Below are 21,223 nucleotides of genomic sequence, written 5' to 3' on the forward strand. Positions count from 1 at the left end.
CATATTGAAAAGCAGAGACATTACTTTGCCAACAAAGGTTTGTCTAGTCAAGGCTATGTTTTTTCCTGTGGTCATGTATGGATGTGAGAGTTGGACTGTGAAGAAGGCTGAGCGCCGAAGAATTGATGCTTTTGAACTGTGGTGTTGGAGAAGACTCTTGAGAGTCCCTTGGACTGCAAGGAGATCCAACCAGTCCATTTTAAAGGAGATCAGCCCTGGGATTTCTTTGGAAGGAATGATGCTAAAGCTGAAACTCCAGTACTTTGGCCACCTCATGCGAAGAGTTGACTCATTGGAAAAGACTCTGATGCTGGGAGGGATTGGGGGCAGGAGGAGAAGGGGACAACAGAGGATGAGATGGCTGGATGGCATCACTGACTCGATGGATGTGAGTCTGAGTGAACTCTGGGAGTTGGTGATGGACAGGGAGGCCTGGTGTGCTGTGATTCATGGGGTCGCAAAGAGCCGGACACGACTGAGTGGCTGAACTGAACTGAACTGAACTGCCAAGTTGGTTACTGTTCATGACTCAGCTTCTTTACCGTGTATGACTCAGATCATTTACGCCCTCATGGAACTTGCTTACTGAATATCTGCATACCTGATTTGAACCCAATTAGCTATTCTCACCGGAGAAGGCAGTGGCAACCCACTCCAGTACTCTTGCCTGGAAAATCCCATGGACGGAGGAACCTGGTAGGCTGCAGTCCATCGGGTCGCTAAGAGTCAGACACGACTGAGTGACTTCACTTTCACTTTTCACTTTCCTGCATTGGAGAAGGAAATGGCAACCAACTCCAGTGTTCTTGCCTGGAGAATCCCAGGGACGGCGGAGCCTGGGGGGCTAGTGTCTATGGGGTTGCACAGAGTCGGACACGCCTGGAGCGACTTAGTAGTTAGTAGTAATAGTAGTAGCTATTCTCAGTGGTTTATATATTCCCCTTTTGGCCAGGCATGTCAAAGATTATAAATGTTTCATAACTTGCTCTTAATTTTGTTAGTTGGAGAAGGTTCTCTATATGTAAATGAGTTAAGTACAGTTAAGGAACAAGGTAACTTTGTATCTTAAATTTGCTGTCTGATAGGCCAGCCAATTTAGAAAATAAATTCATCGGACTTTCTCACTTTATCCACAAACCTGCTCAGTTGCATATGTTAATATATTCCTCCCTTGATTTATCTGACCTGCACTCTTCCTGTTTTTTCCTGTAATCTGTCCTTTTATATTAATGTGTCAGTATCTTTGAAGGTTCTAACCTAAACCCTATTCTTTTCCTATCTTTACATTCTCTCTGGCTAATCATTAATATCTACTCAGTTGACTTTAATTACGATGCACATTATTAACTACAATGTATTAATCTTTAAAAAATAAATCTTTTTTTCTATACCTCTACTCATCTGTTTGCTCAAGCACTCTATTGAGATGGCGGGTCTATTCTGAAGAGTTCTTTCTTCTGACCCTAAGGTCTGACTGCGTCTGTAGCTAAGAGTGGACTTCCCAGACCACTAACTTGCAGATTTCAGTTTTCTGTCTTCCAAGGAAACAACAGAATAGTGTAGAGTTCTTAGAGCAGCAATGCCCAATAGAAATATAGTGCGCTGCACATGTATAATTCATAAGTTTCCAATATTCACATTAATAAACTTTAAAGAAACATGTGACATTTTAATAATATTTTATCTAACCAAATATATTTTAACATGTACTCATTATTTTTTAAAAAATAATAATCTATCTTACATTCTCTTTTTGGTACTTAAGTTTTCTGTTCTGATGTGTTTTCACTCTTAGAGTGCATCTGCATTCTGGGTAGCCATATGTAAGTGTCAACAGGCTTGTGGCTGCCACACTAGACAGTTCTTTTTTTAGGGCCTTAGCAGAATCAATCATCTGTTCCTGAAAAAGACAAGACTCACTATTCACATACCAAGGATTACGGAGTCAAAGCCCCAAGTCAGATTCAGAGTGCCAAAGCTTGCTTTAAAGAGGTAATCTTTTCTTTTACCAGGGAACTAACTCTAGATATGAGTCTAGAATTTGATTCAGAGTACACTTCAAGGGCCTAAAGTTTAGGGTGTAGGCTTGACCTACAGTGATTAATACACGAAAGGAGAGGTTGAAAGATCTTGCAACTGAGTCATGACAGACACTCTGAATTATAACATAGTGGAGCGTTGACACCACTTGGCTTTTAGATAATGTATCTGTTAGAGTCATGAAGTTACCTGTCTTTAGAATCACCAAGAGCCAGTTCTAAGATAATTTAATTGACTCCAACACTACAGTCATTATGATATGCGACCTATGGGAATAGATATCAAATACTCTGCTGGAAAACAAATTACATCATTTTATGAAGGTATCCATTTAAGAGTGACTACAAAAGCCATGAAATCACCCTGTTCTCTATATTCTTGTTTTCTAGATTTATTTTTATTCACAAACTAATGTTTAAAAAGGTAATTTAACTTTTGGGATGAAAGTAATAATTCTACATTAAAATATACTAGCTTTTGTATTATAACTCTAAGCTTATATCTAATGTAGTAACAGTATTAAGCTTAAAATGACTGCCTGGGTTCATATCCTAGGCTCACTACTTAGTAGCTGTGTGACTTTAAGCAAGTCACTGAACCGTTTTGACTTTTGGTGACTTGTTTGCAAAACAAAACAATTCTATACCTTCTTCTTAGGGTTGATGTGAAGATTTTATGAGTCAATAGGTATAAAGTACTGCAAAAGTCCTTGCTACAGAGTAAATGCTCAATTTATTATCATTTTTGAATGCTTACTATATGCTAGAGACAAGGAGAATGCTGCACTTGAGTAATTAAATCGGATAATGCTTGTACACACATTATCCCATTTAATCCACATAATAACTCTGGGATATAGCTGCCTCCATCTTGCTTGGAGAAATTTGCTCAAGGTCACGCCATCAGACAGTGGTCAAGTTAACACATCGAAGGTCAAAGCCAGTGAAGACAAATCTTCAGTGATCTTAACATCTCTTCATAGCCTTTTTTTTCTGAGATTTCTCAGAATCTTTTAGTCGGTTCATGTCATCTACTTAGTCCACTCTCCAGAAATTATGAGATCAGATCTGAATCTCAGTCTTGTCCTTGATGCCACTGGGAATTGAAATCCTTTCATAGAATATATGCCAGTATAAAGCTTGATTCTTCCAGAGCTCTGTGAGCCATCTCAATTTCGCCGATGAATACCTGTTCCAGCTTACACTGTAGATACTACTCCCCTGAATTTTTTTTCTGTTTTATTCAAAAGAGTTTGCACACTTTTATCCTTTTGAGAACAAGATTTTCTGCAAATCCATCTGAGACCTACAATATATGCATGTGGATTTTGTTCTGAAAGTAAATGCACCACTCTGCCCTCCAGCTTTTCCACAAAGTCTCAAGTGTATCAAAGTTTGTTACCTCAGGGGTTGAATGCCACTTTTACATCATCAAATATTTATCCACATACTTTTCAAAGTATTGTCACAGAAGTATTTTCTCTGCAGCAAGACTTAACTTTCAATATTCAATTAGATGGTTAGTTGTGTTGTATTTATTTCACATCACATTACCATTGCTTCCTATCAGACGTCCTGCTCTGAGCTGAGTCAGATATTAACAGTAAAATCTCTGCAGTACAATTAATGCAGCCAGATGACCCGAGATGACAACATCATGGTTCAGGAAGGACTTATAGCTACTTGAGGAAGACGACCATATCACATCATACTGTCTTTGAACCCCAACTACCTAAAAGGCTGACCATTAGTACACACTCAATAGTGTTTCATGAATGAATGAATGACTTAAATGTTTGCCCCCCCAAAATTCACTTACTAAAAATAAAGCAAAACCAGACAACATTTAAAAATTACTGATCTTATTTTTCCCCCAAGAGAAGTTTTCACATGTAAAGAGAGAAGACTAAGACAATAAGGTTGATTTTTATTTTTATTTCTAATGTATACAAGTAGATTTACTATTCATTAAGTGCTTATTGAGACCTAACTAAATATCAGGAGTTTTGCTGGATACTGGTCACCTGGGCAAGCAAAACCAGAAATGTCTTCCTGGCCTATATCCTGCTTATTGTCTTGAGTGCATGTGTGTGAAACCCCAGCATAAAAACCCTAAACTGCCCTTCAATGAAAGCCCAAAATGGTCCAGGTGATGATGGGCATAATGTGATACTAAAAACTGCAACTAGAGTGACTGCAACATATTCACTGTGAAATAGTGCAATCCGTTGGAAGAGACCCTGATGCTGGGAAAGACTGAGGGTGGGAGGAGAAGGGGACGACAGAGGATGACACGGTTGGATGGCATCACCAACTCAATGGACATGAGTTTGAGTAAATTCTGGGAGTTGGTGATGGACAGGAGGCCTGGCGTGCTGCAGTCCATGGGGTCGCAAAGACTCGGACACGACTGAGTGACTGAACTGAACTGATAGTCCCTTATATATTAAAAGAAAAAGATACATGGCTATGTTTTTGGTTTACCACTGTACTTTGGATAACATAACATTCTTTTTTTTTTTTTAATACTGATTTTTTTAAAATTTTATTTTATTTTTAAACTTTACAATATTGTGTTAGTTTTGCCAAATATCGAAGTATATATTTTTGAAAAACTGATTTTAACAGATTAAGAACTTAGATTTATCGTAGTTTTTTTGTGTTTTAAGCTTTCTATTAAGATTTTTATGTGGATAACATAAGATTCTTAAGATTAAGATTTTTATGTGGATAACATAACATTCTTAAAAGTGAATAAGAATCTTTTAAAAATAAAAATCTTAACAAAAAGCTTAAAACACAAAAAACTACGATAAATCTAAGTTCTTAATCCATTAAAATCAGTTTTTCAAAAATATATACTTTATCAATTTTCTTATAAGAGAATACAGTACTTCTTCATTAACAAAACATTTCCAAACCTTAATCACTGATGCTTGATTAAACTATTAATAATGTGTTCTTAGAAACCACAGACAGTAAATGATTAATATCTACATTTATAATAGAGTAAGATAACAATTACAGCAAATCTATTCAAAAACACATACAAAATTTTATATATGTACAACAACTATAGGTCCTGAGGTAAAGTTGAGTTATTTAAAAAATGAATTTAAAAAGAAAATAAATTTAATTATCAACATAAACACTGTGAAACAGAGTTGGTATCTTTTGAAAACAGTCTGGCATTTTCTCATGTGGTTAAACACAGAGTTAAAATACAATCAACAATTTCACTCTCACACTTACACACCCCAGAGAAATAAAAATGATGTCCACTCAAAAATAAGGACAAAAATGTTCATAGAAGCATTACTCATAGTATATAAAAGTGGAAACAACTCACATGTCTATCTGATGTACAGATCAATGAGGTATATCCATACAGTGGAGTATTGTTCAGTAAAAAATAAAAGGAACAAATTACTGACACATATTACTACATAAATGAACCTTTAAAATGGTATGCTAAGTGAAACAAGTCAGTCACCAAGGGCCACATACTGTGTGATTCCATTTATATCAAGTGTCAAGAATAAGCAAACCTACAGTGTCAAAAAGCAACCGAAAGTGGTTCCCTGGGCCCGGGAATAACAGAGGACGGGGCAGCATCTAGGGCTGCAGGGTTTCCCTTATGAGTAACAGTTTTTCTAAAATGGTGGTGAGAGTCGCACAACTATGACATACGAACAACTGACCTACACGCTTTGAGCGGGTGAACTGTGTGGTACATGAATTATTACAACAAAGCTATTTTTTAAGAAAGCAGAGAAATAAAAAAGCGGGTCACTCTTAGATGAGAGAAACTTTCATTTCCCTCCAGATTTGTTTAAAGATCTTGCCAAAGTGTATTGTATGTAACACACTGAATTAATATAAAGGATTTGAATAATACCAGTTCTTAACCATACTTTAATAATTCTTAATAAAAAATATATATGCTAGAGGAACGCTGTTCAATATATAATCACTCTTTGCATGGGTTACAATGTTTTTAAATAACATTCAAACACTGTAGTCATGAGAAGTCTTTGAAATGAATATTCCCCTTACAGAAATACATCCTTTGGAAATAATTAAGCATATGTATAATTATTTCATTTCAAAATGTTTGTTAATATTCTCTACAATAGTAAAATCTAAGACAACCAAAATGTCCAGCAATAAGCATTAGGTTAGATAATCTCACATCATTCACTGATGTAATATGTACTCATTTAAAAAATATTATGGGAATAACTATTGAAATAAAAATGCATATAATACAGAACTGGGGACAAAAATAGGTTTGAAGTCAGTGTATACAGTATAGCATATTCAAAAGCAGAGACATTACCTTGCCAACAAAGGTTCGTCTAGTCAAGGCTATGGTTTTTCCTGTGGTCATGTATGGATGTGAGAGTTGGACTGTGAAGAAGGCTGAGAGCCGAAGAATTGATGCTTTTGAACTGTGGTATTGGAGAAGACTCTTGAGAGTCCCTTGGACTGCAAGGAGATCCAACCAGTCCATTCTGAAGGAGATCAGCCCTGGGATTTCTTTGGAAGGAATGATGCTGAGGCTGAAACTCCAGTACTTTGGCCACCTCATGTGAAGAGTTGACTCGTTGGAAAAGACTCTGATGCTGGGAGGGATTGGGGGCAGGAGGAGAAGGGGACGACAGAGGATGAGATGGCTGGATGGCATCACCGACTCAATGGATGTGAGAACTCCGGGAGTTGGTGATGGACAGGGAGGCCTGGCATGCTGCGTTTCATGGGGTCTCAAAGAGCCGGACACGACTGAGCAACTGAACTGAACTGAACTGATACAGTATGAACCTTTTTTATAAAGATATGCACAGAAAATTATCTGATATTATTGGGGTGGCATAATCATGTGACTATGGATATATATCTTTTCTTTTGCTTCTCTATACTTTCCTATAATGGCTTTCTGTTGATTTGTTAATCCACAAGGTATTTTTCATTGCCTTTTAAATAACTAAATAGCATATTAGTTTTTACAGCAACAAGCCCAAGGCATTGTGTCCCTTCACAATATTTCAGCCAAGAGGTTAACTCAGGTTACTCTGAAGGAAGATGATAAGAAATGGTGAGCCTGGTGGAATAAATACAAAGTCAGAGAGACATTCTTACCTGCCTGTCTTTCCATGAGAAACGAATATTCATCATGAACTGATGAATGGTACTTACCATTGCTCATCCATCTTTGTCCAGTCAATCCTGACCTCATACCATCCTAATCCTGTGGGGAAAAAGTGACAGACTGTGTATATCAAACAAAATTTCCAGTTGTAAGCAACAGAAAATGAGTTTGGCTCTTCTAAGCCCACAAAAGATTCTGGAAGTACGTAGGGGACTCACAGAGGTAAGAAGACCTGCTTAGAAAACCAGCAAGAACCAAAGGGCTTCTAGAAGCCAAGACACAACAAACCCCAAGATGGGATACAACCATCCACTATGCCTTCATGTCCAGGTGGGAAGGTTAGAAGGCCTATCCTGGTCCTTTTCTGAATATGACCTTCCTGAAGCAAAAGTCTGTGAAGTTCAGGAAACATGCCTGCCCAGAGTCCATCCCTACCTTCTTGAGCAAGCTCTGGCTGAATATACAGGACCCCAGAATTCCCTTCACAAATACCCTGAGCCTGTGCAGATCTCTTCACAGCCTCGACACACTCAAGAGTGGACCACACACGGAAGTGGCCAACATACAGCTTCATGTTGGGAAATATGAATTTCCCAAGGAGGATTAATTAAATTGACCCCAGCGTTATTAACTGAGTAAGGATGGTCCTCTCCCTCCTGATAGAATGCATATTTGCATCTGCAGGCCAGGGTGTCCACGTGCATGGGCACGAAGCTCCCAACAAAGCAGGGCTGAGCTTGGAGCAGGAAGAGAAAGGGGGGGTCAGCAGACCAGGGCCAAGCACCAGGATCCACTCTCCCCAAGCTTTCAAAATCCAGCCCGCAACTCCGAGGGCTCTCAGAATTCTAATTCAATCCTGGCCAGCTGGGTTTTAATGAAAATTACATTTGTCAAGGTATAAGAATAGAAATACATTATTAAGCAGTTTCCTTAGATAGATTTACAATGTTTAAATATTTAGTTGTACAGGATGTGGGCCTCTGTGTACCGCTGGGCCTAGCAAATGCTGCTGGCAGCAGACTCAGCGCACAGAACTATATTCTCATCATTCCTTTATTTTTTTTTCTCAAGATTCATTTTTCCCCAGATTCAGTTAAATTGACTGAGCCCAGGTAATGAGCTACACCCTTGCTGCCAGGCACTAGGAAGAAGGGGACCAGGCCCTTTACGGTTTCCATGGTGGGGGGCGAGGCCCTGTGACCCCCAAGACCACACGTGACAGTGAGAGCCATGAAGCTCACGCGAGCAGCCAAAGGGACCCAACACAGATGCACGTTCTTTCAGGAGGAAGAAGCCCACCCTTACTCAGCTAACAACCTGGGTCAATTTAACTAATCCTCCTTTCCTTCATATATAAAATAACCATAATAATTCTTGTGTCTTAGGATTGCTGAGAACATTAAAAAGATGATTCTCTGAAAAATGCTCTGGGACTTCCCTGATAGTCCAGGGGCTAAGACTCCAAGCCCCCAATGCAGAGGGCTAGGGTTCAATCCCTGGTCAGGGAACTAGATCCCACATGCTGCAACACATATCAAATATCCTGAGAGCCCCAATGAAGACCTGGTTCAGCCAAATAAATTTTTAAAAATTTTAAGAAAAGAAAAATGCTCTGCAAACTACAGACTGCTATTAGAACGATCGCAGAAGTGTTATCACATTCTAGACAGTGCTCTGACAGCTGCTAATCAGGAATTAAGAGAAGCAGACTCAATAGGCGAGACTTCACAATGATGAAGGTTGACAACAGGCATGACTGTACCTGCTGAAACACTCTTCTACTCAAACCTTTACATTTTTGTGCTACGGTTCAACCTTCCATCAGAAGGACTCTCTCTCATACAATCTGCACAATTTCCTCACACTAAATTTGCTGGCTTCATTTGGTCATCCCCATCAATCCAATACACTCTAAGCAGGCTGTTAAATACATCCAAGGATTTCACAATGAGCAGCAGAGATCCAGTTATCATTAAAATGAAGTGCTGACACTGGAATAAGGCCACAAGGAAGTATTTACTGCTACTGTCCTGGAATTACAATGATTTCCCTGCTTGGCCTTTAAAGGACTGAATCATCTGATGAATATCTGTCTTGTTTACTAATAAGATGTTTGAAATAGAAATATTAACACGCCCATGTATACATGATTATCAGAACTAGAAATGATCTTAGCACTGAGTTTACAAAAAGATAGCTTCTTTGTTGGTTGTGGGGGCAAAGGGGGGAGGGTGGGAAAGAGTTGAGGAAGGGAATGTTAGGGAGTTTGAGATCAGATCAATATACACACACTGCTATATTTAAAATGTACAACCAACAAGGACCTACTGTAGAGCACAGGGAACTCTGCTCAGCGTTACGTGGCAGCCTGGATGGGAGGGGAGTTCGGGGGAGAATGGATACATGGATATTTATGGCTGAGGCCCTTTGATGTGTACCTGAAACTATCACAACACTGTTAACTGGGTATACTTCAATATAAAATAAAAGGTTTTAAAAAGATAGCTTCTTTGTTAATTGCCTACATTCCCTATCTCTGCCAGATGCATAACATTTTATGAGATGATAATCATTTTCCAACTTCACAGAATATAAGCTAAGAAGTATTGGAGAGTTTGAGAGGAAACTTGACATCGAGTAGGAGGTAAAAGATAAAAAGTGAAACCTTTTGTTTTACAAGATGCACATCCAAAGAGATTTCTGTCATATGAGACAGAGAATTTTCTTGAGAAGCTCACCTCCATGCAAAAGAGACTAAAGACAAGCATCCCAGCAATTAGAGATTGTGTATTCGAAACAGTATTTGAATCAGGATGGATTTAAGACACGATTTAAGACACTTAGAAAAAGTCGGGAAAATGAACATTGCACTTTGCTACTTTCCTTTTTTTCCTCTTTGACCTCAAAATACAGTTCTTTTCTGAAAAAAATAAGTCTATAGGCTACTGACAAAACCTTATAAAATAAATGTCAGAATAAGATCAAGCAAAGGCATGTCAATTTACTGTCAGAGTCTTGGATTAAATTCCCACTTCTTTTCCTGAATTTTCACATCTATGGTTTGGAGAAGTAATTTCATGAGTTGTTACTAACAGTAATTAATGTCTGGTAGTGTATTTTAAGTATGAGTTTTTAAATATCACTTTGTAGGAAGCAAAAAGAGCTTCTGAAACTCATAATTCTCAGAAGAGTAAGCGCCTAAATGAAACAAGAGGGGCTAGCTGACAAATGGCCGTGTGTGTGTGTGTGTGTACGTACACGCGCACACGTGCGCTCAGCTATGTCCAACTCCTTACCACCTTCTCCAGGAGATCTTCTCAACTCAGGAACTGAGCCCGCCTCTCTCACGCCTCCTGCACATCCCCCAGGGCCACCTGGGGAGACTGACAAACAGTTACGGGGCAACTAAAATAACCTGATGAAACCTATGCATTTTACTTGCTATGGAGCATTTTATTGATTTTGCTCAAATCACTTCAACCTCATTCCTTTCTTATGTCTTGGCTTCTTTTTCTAAGGATCTCAAACTCAGTATTTCTCAAGAAGAACTTGCAGACTCTCCAACAGCAAGGGCAATGTGACATATATTATCTACTCCAAAAAGCAACACTTTACTGAGTGAGATACAACATTCAGTACCAACGAGATCTCTTCAGTTGAGAACAAATCCTCCAATGACAATCAAGGTTCTCAGTGAGGGAGGTCTCTGTGTCTCATTTTCGTCTTGCTGTGTTTCCCTACCTGGACTCTCTTGGCCATCTGTGAAAATAGTCTTTCATTTCTTATGTTGTCTTGATTTCATTCTTGCTTTTTCTTCACCTTAAACATCCAGCCCTTCCCCCAGCATACATACTAGGCACCGCTCAACATCTGTCCTCATTTTAACATTTTCTAAGATATTGCTGCTCAAACTGGGGTTGATGGATCATCTGCTTCTGAATCACCTGGAGTCCTTATTAACAATTCAGACGTTTGAGCCCAATGCCAAGCTCCTGAATCAGATCAACTGAGGGAAGGGCCCGGAAATCTGCATTTTAAACAAGATGCCTTGCTGAGTCTGATGCACAGCTAAATTTGAGATCAGTTGTTCTATAATTTCTGTAAATCCCTTCTTGTTCACTCAGTTCCCCAGTGATTCACTAATACCCCTAGCTTAGAACCCTCATTTCCTAAACCACTTACAGGGGAAATGTATGGCATCCTGCCTGGTGATATTTCTTACTTTGCTTAGTGGTTTTGTGAATTTTTATAACAATTTTAACTGTGTGTATGTGACTTTCTTCCCAACATCACTTCTGTAATTTTGGGGGGAAATTCTGATGTCACACTAGTTTCTTGCATCAACTACAGGGCCCAAGGCAGTACCTTGTGTACATAAAAAGCATAATTAACATGGATAGGCTGACTTTACACCAGACTCATCTTGGATACCATTCAGATTTCATTCATGGGCTTCTCTTTTGCTTAGTTCTACTTCCCAGTGTTTTGTCTTGACTTGTCAGTTTTTTCACTTTGTATTTCTTTGTGAGTGAGTAACCATTTATGTGATTTTCTGCAATTGGCCTGTAGATGGTTAGCCTGCCCAGACCCTCTCAAACTCCAGCTAAGTATATACCTGCTCAAGGGACATCTCTCTTTAGATGTCTAACAGGCACCTCACATTTAACACTGTCCACATATACCTCATTGTTTTTTCTCCCAAACTCTGTGTCTACACCTGAACTGGCCCTTAAGATCCTCTCGTCATTGCCCAGGACGTGTTATCTGATGCCTCCTGGTACATATATTCTAAAGTCAGATAAATCTGATTCTGTTTGTCCAAATTTTGGTTTACCAATATCTGTGCAATCTCAACCAAGGTTTCCAAATCCCTTGAATCTCAGCTCCTTTATCTTTAAAATAGGTATCTGGTACTTATTCTGTAGGTGTGTTATAAGGATTAAATGAGACATGTTTACAAAATACTTAGCATCCTACTGGTTTATGACATATTTAAAGTTAATGATTACTATTCAGGCTGTGATTACTTCTTGCACTGATTCCATGTTTTCTGAAGTCTTCTTATACTGTTATAGGAATGTAAATCAGTACAGTCACTGTGGACAACAGTATAGAGGGTCCTTTTAAAAAATAAAAAGAGACCTACCATACAACCCAGAAATCCCACTACTGGGCTCATACCAAGAGGAAACCATAATTTCAAAAAACACATGCACCCCAATGCTCCTCGCAGCACTATTCACAATAGCCAGGACACGGGAACAACCTACATGTCCATTAGCAGAGGAATGGATAAAGAAGATGTGGTACACACGCACACACACACACACACACACACACACATACACAATGGAATATTACTCAGCCAGAGAAAAACAAATATATATTAACACATAAATGTGGAAACTAGAAAAATGGTATAGATGAATTTATTTGCAAAGCAGAAACAGATACTCAGATGGAGAGAACAAATGTATGGATACTACGGGGGGAAAGGGGAGTGGGATGGATTGGGAGATTAGAATTGACATACATACACTACTATGTATAAAGCAGGTGACTAATTAAGACCAACTGCATAGGACAGGGAGCTCCATGCAATGGTCTGTGGTAACCTAAATGGGAAGGAAATCTAAGGAAGAGAGGATATAGGTATATGCGTGGCTGACTCGCTTTGCTGTACAGCAGAAACTAACACAACATTGTAAAGCAGCCATACTCCAATAAAAAATAATATGTAAAAATATTCTTCCTGCTCTGGTCTTGGTTCCCCACATGTGCCTTCCCCACAGCCACCAGAGGCTATATTTAAATCACATATATGGACACGTCAATCTTCTGCTTAACATCCTTCAATGAGTCTGCAGGGCTTTCCTGATAAACTGTTAACTCCTTGATCAGCACGCAGGTCCTCTCACTGACTGGGTACCCTCTGTTCCTCTAACCACCTCTTTGTTACCCTCAACATTTGCGATTTTTGCTTTAGATCCTACTTTGTGTCTGTCCAATGAGTCATGCAGATCAAGCATCCATATATTCCTCCTGGATGTAAAAGGCATGATGTATTATTCTCATCACTCAGATCTTGGGGGAACTTCCTTTCTTTATCACTTAGATTCTCCTGTGTTATCTCTTAGCACTGTGGCTGCATGTTGGTCATAGAGCTGATTGCATTTTGGTGTGGATCTGATTTGCTTGTTTACTTCTTCCAAGTAATTGAACTGTGTCCAATTCACCTTCTGATCCGACAACACCAGACACTGTGCCTGGCGCGTAACAGGTGTACAATGGATAGGTGTTAGGTATGCTGGTAACATATTAAAATGGAGTCTCTTCTCTTTCCCAGTTCACTGTGATCCTCCTCTCCTTGCTTACTATGCTGACTCTGCTAGGATCCAACTTAGCATTTTAAGACTGGCTGAGGTGTTAGTAAAGTGGTCCACCTCTCCTTGGAACCAAGAATCTCTACCACAGCCTAGCCTCAACTTAATTTCAGAAATGAGTGAAAGGGAAAAATCCTAGGAAAGACTATCTGTATTCCTGTCTCTTACCAGCAAGATATAATCCACAGCACTTCATTTAGCACATAGCAGGAATCTGCTTCTATGTGCAGATTCAACTGCTATTTTATACATGAGGTGCTGATAAAACTCAAAATGGGTCACGAGGCCAACTATTGTGATGATGAGATTAGATTTGAGGAGACCCAGGTACTTCTCTCTACACAGGATTATACTTTGGATGAAAACCAGGCTTAGACTCCCTTTCTTTTATCAGTAGGGATCAGAGGGATTTGGGGAGTGAATCAATAGACTGCCCCCCTTCTCCTACTACATCAATTTATCCTCCAATGGAAAATAGACAATTCAGTTAAGCTCTGCATTTCCTGAACTTCTTTCAAATCAACAGTTCATTACCTGCTATATTTGCTGATATGTAAAACGTTCACGAGAGTTTCTACAATTAAATGAAAAACCTATATTTACAGACTGTGAGATGATTTAAAATTCAGAAGGTCTTCCTATTTTTATTTTTTAGAGTATTAGCTCTGACACTCATTCTGCTTGTCAGTTTTTCTTTAAGGAATATGCAGTTCTAAGTGCTTCTCTTTTAGACAGTAGCCTTGACGTATAACACAAGCAGACCTCTCACCTTTTACCAAACAAAAGCTACTTATCAGATTTCCTGGCTTCTCAAACCACTGTTTGCTGTCAGGTGGGAAGGACTATCCTCATGGGAGATCAAGGGCCATTAGATATAATTAACTGACTCCATTCCTTTCCTCTTAAGAGATGGATTTTAAACAACCACTACGTATCCCACCCTGGTTTGTGATTACATTCTATTAGAGGTGATGAAGCATCTTCAGAGAAAAGAGCCATCATTATGAAGTGAATTTAAAAACAAATTCCCATGAGATCTGATAATTATCTCATGGAGTAGAGATTATCTGCCTACAGTAAGAGGATTTATTTTGTTCATTACTGTACTCATAATAATAGCTTGCAGCATGATACCAAAAAACGAGAGGGCAAAGCATGAGTCTCAGGAGCACAGACATCTCACTTCAGTTCAGTGAAGGAAATCAGCCACAAGAAGACAAAAACTAAGTATAAACAACCATTGTTCTCTGGAAGATAACTTGGTCAACTTTCAGTTATCTTTCATGGTTCATACGGATATAATTAAACAGAGTAGCTAACAGTTAATATGGTTTATAGTATCTCTGGTTTTCATTTCTACATGCCATTTACTCATCAGCAACCAAAGCACTTCATTGTCTCCCCCCAAATGAGAAAAGTAGTGATGAGAAAATCCACTGAGGAAGGGAAAGCAAGAAAAAGAAATAGAGTACAGAAAAGGCCAGCTTAACCCAATAACTGTCATCAGGGAGAGAGGAGATTGTGATTTAGGCACTCAGCAGGGGATAGGGAGCCAGGGACAGCTCTGAGCAGAAGGCAGGAGGAAAAGCTGAGAGTGGCACTTCAGCACTTTGATTAAAGCGCATTTCCAAACACTCATATCCGTACATATGTTAAAGTGCAAAATGACATCCCCAAGCCAAACATAAATGCATCGCATACCGTGTACAACTTCAAACGAAAACACAAGGAGAGTGGATTCTGAGACCTGTGAACAATATACCAGCATTCCCCTAATGGAATCAGGATCTGAATACATCTCAGAAATGAGCATTTTATGCCACCCGACAAGAGCATTTGCTTCCATCCTCTCCCTTTGCTGGTAAAGACTCTGAGCCAGAGAAGGGACTCTCACATTGTCAGAGACAGACTGGAGCTTCCCTCCTTGTAAAGTTGTGTCGAGGTCATGTTTACATTACACACAAGTCAGCAGTACGTGCTCATGTATACATGTCTGTTGGTTTAACTTTTTTTAAGAACAGTGCTTCAGTGGTCCAGGTTTAAGCATCATATATCCTCAAACATGAAAATGTTCAGAATTCTAGTGAATGGAAATAATAGAATAATGTTTATTGCACAGCTGCTATGTTGAAAACTAGGTCTGTGACTTACCGCATTTTATCGTCAAAACAACCCAGGGGAAACATCCCATTTTCCAGCCAAGGCACCAAAACTCAGAGGACTTAGGTACCTGTCGCCACACTGAAGAGGAAACAGCAGAATCTTAGTTTAAACCTGGGTCATTGGGAACCTACGTGCAGTCTTTCTTACCCCATTAGCTTGGCCTTGGAAAACTCTATTTGTGAAGTTCCTGCTTGTGTTTTTGCAAGTAAACGAGTGGTTGGAAATAACAGCACTGTGACTCCAACTCGTGACTTTTCATGAAATGACCCGTTGGCAGCAGTAAACAAGACAGAAAGTACTGCAGGCTGTCTGAAGAGTGCAGAGCAGACTCAGTCACTTCAAACGTCAGGCTTCTTTAGTGTCTCTCTGAACATCACTCACACTTAGACGGTAGCCCGATTTCTCTCAAGAGAAGCCATCATGTCCCTCAAGGATTTCAAGGCTATAATCCTACAAGGACAGGAAAGATGGAAGCTGCCTTTGAAGCCTGTTCACACATGCCTGATGCTGAATTGAAGTTTAGAGCCTGTTAGAACTCTCAGCAGAGGAGTCTGCTGAAGCAGCTGATGAGGTTTCACTTGTGAATAATGAAAGAAACACGTTGGTCTTTGTCGTTGTTTTTCTGAGGAAGAAAATAGACAGACCAGCCTGTCTGCTTTTGGAAAGAATAATTTATCAGGTGGTCTCACGGTTGGAGCAAAGATAAGAGTTAAGAACTCTGAAACTTGGTCAGCATTACTTTCCTACCAGCAAACATCTATAGGTGTCCTCCGAAAGGCCAGTCGAGGCACTGAATGGGATTCCACCACAGAAAACAGGTTCCAGACATAAGCTCTGTCATTGTCTTTGCCCCACACATGCGGATACTGGAAAAATCATCTTTCCAAATTAGCTGTGTTTATGTTAAGATTATGAAACATAAAAAGAATGATCCAATCTAAAATCACTTAATCCCTCTAGAGCACAGGTTTGGCAAACTTTTTCTGTAAAGATCCAGATAAAATTTCAGGCCAAGTTTAATAAATCTGTGTCTATTTTTTCATAGTTATTGGCAGCAAAATTGTGGATATGACAGAGTCTTATTTATATTTAAGGGCAAAGTAGAAAAGGTTTTTGCGGGGGATCCTTTGCCTGGGCAGGACTGTGGATGTGGCGGTACAATGTTCCAGTACTGTTGTCTCCGGAGAAGGCAACGGCACCCCACTCCAGTACTCTTGCCTGGAAAATCCCGTGGATGGAGGAGCCTGGAAGGCTGCAGTCCATGGAGTCGCTGAGGGTCGGACACGACGGAGCGACTTCACTTTCACTTTTCACTTTCACGCATCGGAGAAGGAAATGGCAACCCACTCCAGTGTTCTTGCCTGGAGAATCCCAGAGATGGGGCAGCCTGGTGGGCTGCCATCTATGGGGTCGCACAGAGTCGGACACGACTGAAGTGACTCAGCAGCAGCAGCAACTGTTGTCTCCTTGTTGGGGGAGGAGAGGATATTTCTTTTATGCTCTCTTCTTGGAATAGATATTTAATGAGTCTAAGTCTTATATGTAACACAGGTGATTTGCCAGAGAATTCAAGGGTGGAAAGGGTTCAGGGACATTCTACCTAGGTAACCTTGGTCTGTTCAAGGTGCCCCAGCTACATCTCAATGCAGTGCTTTTTTGGAGACACCGACACCTCTTCCAGTATTTGACTTCATCTCAAAATGCATCTTTCAGTGCATCAGACAGCAAAACCTACAACAGAATGAGCATCAAGAGACAGACGAAAGATGGTGGCCTTCAGGGCCCAGCACTTCCACATGCAAAGTGTCTGACCATCATTCCTCTCTGAACCCCAGTTGCCTCAAGGATGAAATGGGTTGGCATTTTCTAACCTCTAAAGTTACTATGGAAATTCAAACTAACAGAAGTCAGTCCTTGGCATAAGGCCTAGCTCATCATGGACACTCAGCAGTAGCTGTTACTACTCTTTTTTTAATTTTGGCTACAGTAGGTCTTCATTGCTGCATGCAGGCTTTCTCTAGTTACAAGAGCTGCTGCTGCTGCTGCTGCTAAGTCACTTCAGTCATGTCCGACTCTGTGCGACCCCAGAGACAGCAGCCCACCAGGCTCCCCCGTCCCTGGGATTCTCCAGGCAAGAACACTGGAGTGGGTTGCCATTTCCTTCTCCAATGCACGAAAGTGAAAAGTGAAAGTGAAGTTGTTCAGTCGTGTCCGACTCTTAGTGACCCCATGGACTGTGGCCTACCAGGCTCCTCCGCCCATGGGATCTTCCAGGCAAGAGTGCTGGAGTGGGTGCCATTGCCTTCTCCTATGGGCTCTTCTTCCTTGTTGTGCACAGGCTTCTCATCGTGGTGGCTTCTCTTGTTGCAGAACATAGGCTCTAGGCATGAGGGCTCAGTAGTTGTGGTGCGTGGAGTAGGGTTGCTCCACGGCATGTGGAATCTTCTAGAACCAGGAATCAAATTCATGTCCCTTTCATTGGCAGGCAAACTCTTACCCACTGTACCACCAGGGAAGTCCTGTTACTGTGGAGCAGCAAGGTGCTACTTTCAAATCCACATCAGCTTTATTTCCATCACTTTGGAAGGCAGTCGAATATCATGACAACTTATATACGTAGTCTCCTTTTTCTCTGAAGTAATACAACTCTAAAATAATTGAAATTATGAATCTTTCAGATGGAAGATTGGAATCTTTCACATGGAAGTCACTGTCCATGACTCATATTTCTCTTTAACCTCACACTTCTCTCATTTGACTTGTTATACTTAATAAACTAGCTGATGCTAAAGCTCAAGTTCCAATACTTTGGCCACCTGATGCGAAGAGCCGACTCATTGGAAAAGACCCTGATGCTGCGAAAGATTGAGGGCAAAAGGAGAAGGAGGTGACAGAGGATGAGATGATTAGATGGCATCAGCAACTCAAGGGACATGAGTTTGAGCAGACTCTGGGAGACAGTAGAGGACAGGAAGCCTGGCGTGCTGCAGTCCATGGGGTTGCAAAGAGTCGGACACAATCAAGCAACTGAACAACAGCAAAACTTAAGAGCAACAGTTCAGGAGACAGTGGACTTTTTGCATACCAACACAGTGCTGAAACGTCAAAAGGCTTCATTTTGTGTGACCATACTTTATTTTTTTTAAACTCTACTTCTTTCTGCCAAGTTGACATTGATAGCACAGAAGTTTCTTTGAATTTATATACAACAAAATGTTTGCTTATGAACATAGATAAAACGTAAATAGGAATCCTTCTTAGAGTGCAGTCCTCCTATACAATTAAAATCAACCACCCCACCAGGTTAAAAGCTTTTTCACTTTACAAAGGTTGAGCTAGGTGGCCCATTCACCTCACTGCCACTCATCTGCCTCATGTCAGAAAAAGAAAGGCACTTTATAAGATTCATACATTCAAAACGCTGTAGAAAATTTTCCCTGGGAAAAAGACTAAACACAACTGGCTATGTGCTAGCTTCTATTAGACTGTATCAAATGTACTCAGACAGGACACTTTTATCTTTGGGAATGAGCATTCCTGTCCCTTGCACTCTGACCTCTCAGCCGTGGCAGAAGCAGCCCTAAAGAAAACCTCAGTGTCTGTTTCCCGCCTTCTCCCGAGAATGTTGTCTACAGGCAAAACCAGGAGAGATACTGGGAGCATTAACAGCTGCCTGGGAACAGGGAAAAGTTACTAGAGAGAAATCTGAGATGTATGTAAAAGTAGAAAGATATAGTCCCCATGGTGTTCTGCAGGAAGGGACGGCAGAGTTATGAGCTAACTGCGTGCATGGGAGCCCCAGACATCTCTTTTATGTTGTAGTACAAAATAATGAACCTCCCGACATGAGGCACTGCGCAGTTTGTAGCTCTGCGCGGTAACCTAAAACCAAAGGCTTGGGATAAACAGCCCTGATTTCAATACCCTTGTAAAGACCCCACCTATTAGTAATAGCATGCATTTTTAGCTACAGAAGGCTAGCTGAGGCGTCTGGACACCATCCAAAATGTGGCCTCCCAAGGAAGAGGTGTCAGTGCTTCTGCATTGGCTCACCATGCTACCTGGGCTCAGGGTGACATGCCCTCCCAAAGCCAGAGGTGCCCTGCTAGTAGGGCACCCACTGGGTAGACCACTACCCACCTAGTGGTCTCCTTTTCATAGCTTCAGTTTCTCTTTCTCCTTTCTTTCTGTACAATAACACCCAAGCTTCTAAAATTTGCACGCGCACACACACACACACACACACACACACACCAAAAAAACACCCAAGATCCTACTCCATCTTTCAGTCCTTTTCACTTGTCTTACTGCTAAAATCTAAGTCAGCAGCCTACGAGTATTAACTATTTTCTTCCATCTATGCAATCCTCAACTTCCTATAATCAGGGTAACTTGCTCACCATGCTCCAAAAGGTGCTCTCTCGAGGTCACTGAAGTGTTACCTTCTTTACAATCTAGAATATTCCACTTGTTCTGATTTGCCCTCTCACGTTTGCGACAAGGACTTTCTGTCGGCTCTTTGGAGCTCTTATCTCTTCTGTGACAACAGAAACAGCAAGTCATTCAAGGTTTTTAATCCTGGTCTTAAATCTGCCTTGTACATACCAATGCTGCCAGTTAGCTTTGGAAATGAACGAAGTAAAAGATGTGGCAAGTGCTCTCTTCTGAAAATCAGGGTGATTAATCAAGAACCATGCAAGAACCATGCCCATTTGGATGGCCTCTGATACCTCAGGGGGCCGTGTTTCACAGCTCATTGTGACGGGTGCCCTGTGGAGGTGGGCACTGCAAATGACATGGCCATAAATGTGCCCTACGCAGAGGGATGAACTCAGCACCTATGAAAGGAAAAGCCAAAATCTACTTCAAAAGCAGTTCTGATCTGCCATAATACACACCTTACCTGGTGACCAAGGCCATTTAGGACTATGTAAGGACTACATGGTCACTGAGCAAGCATGAACCACACAGAGAGAGGAAGGAGGGAGGGAAGGTGAATGCACCAGCAGCTTGATATCAAGATGCTGCTACAATCTCATTCTTTACAGAGTTAGACTCAAATAACAGATTTTAAGCATAGGCCATTTTTTGCTTGATTTCTTCTTTGAAATGATCCCTTTCAGTTCAGTTCATTCGCTCAGTCCTGTCCGACTCTTTGTGATCCCATGGACTGCAGTACACCAGGCCTCCCTGTCCATCACCAATTCCCAGAACTTGCTCAAACTCATGTCCAATGAGTCAGTGATGCCATCCAATCATCTCATCTTCTGTCGGCCCCTTCTCTTCCCACCTTCAATCTTTCCCAGCATTGGCATCTTTTCAAATTCACTCGGTTTCTTTGCATCAGGTGGCCAAAGTATTGGAGTTTCAGCTTCAGCATCAGTCCTTCCAAGAATATTCAGGACTGATTTCCTTTAGGATGGACTGACTGGATCTCCTTGCTGTCCAAAGGACTCTCAAGAGTCTTCTCTAACACCACAGTTCAAAAG

The 21,223-nt window shown here is 40.7% G+C and overlaps 1 long non-coding RNA gene across 1 annotated transcript in view; it reads right to left on the reverse strand.

Moving 5' to 3' along the window:
* Positions 1–6,866: 6,866 nt before the first annotated feature.
* Positions 6,867–21,223, reverse strand: part of LOC104985570 — a 115,332-nt gene continuing 100,975 nt past the window's right edge. Inside the window, exon 5 of the long non-coding RNA XR_824928.1 lies at positions 6,867–7,287. This is a non-coding gene — a long non-coding RNA (uncharacterized LOC104985570). The remainder of the gene's footprint in view (positions 7,288–21,223) is intronic.

The sequence above is a fragment of the Bison bison genome, unplaced genomic scaffold, assembly GCF_000754665.1.
Source record: "Bison bison bison isolate TAMUID 2011002044 unplaced genomic scaffold, Bison_UMD1.0 scf7180017864050, whole genome shotgun sequence".
Taxonomy (NCBI): Eukaryota; Metazoa; Chordata; class Mammalia; order Artiodactyla; family Bovidae; genus Bison; species Bison bison.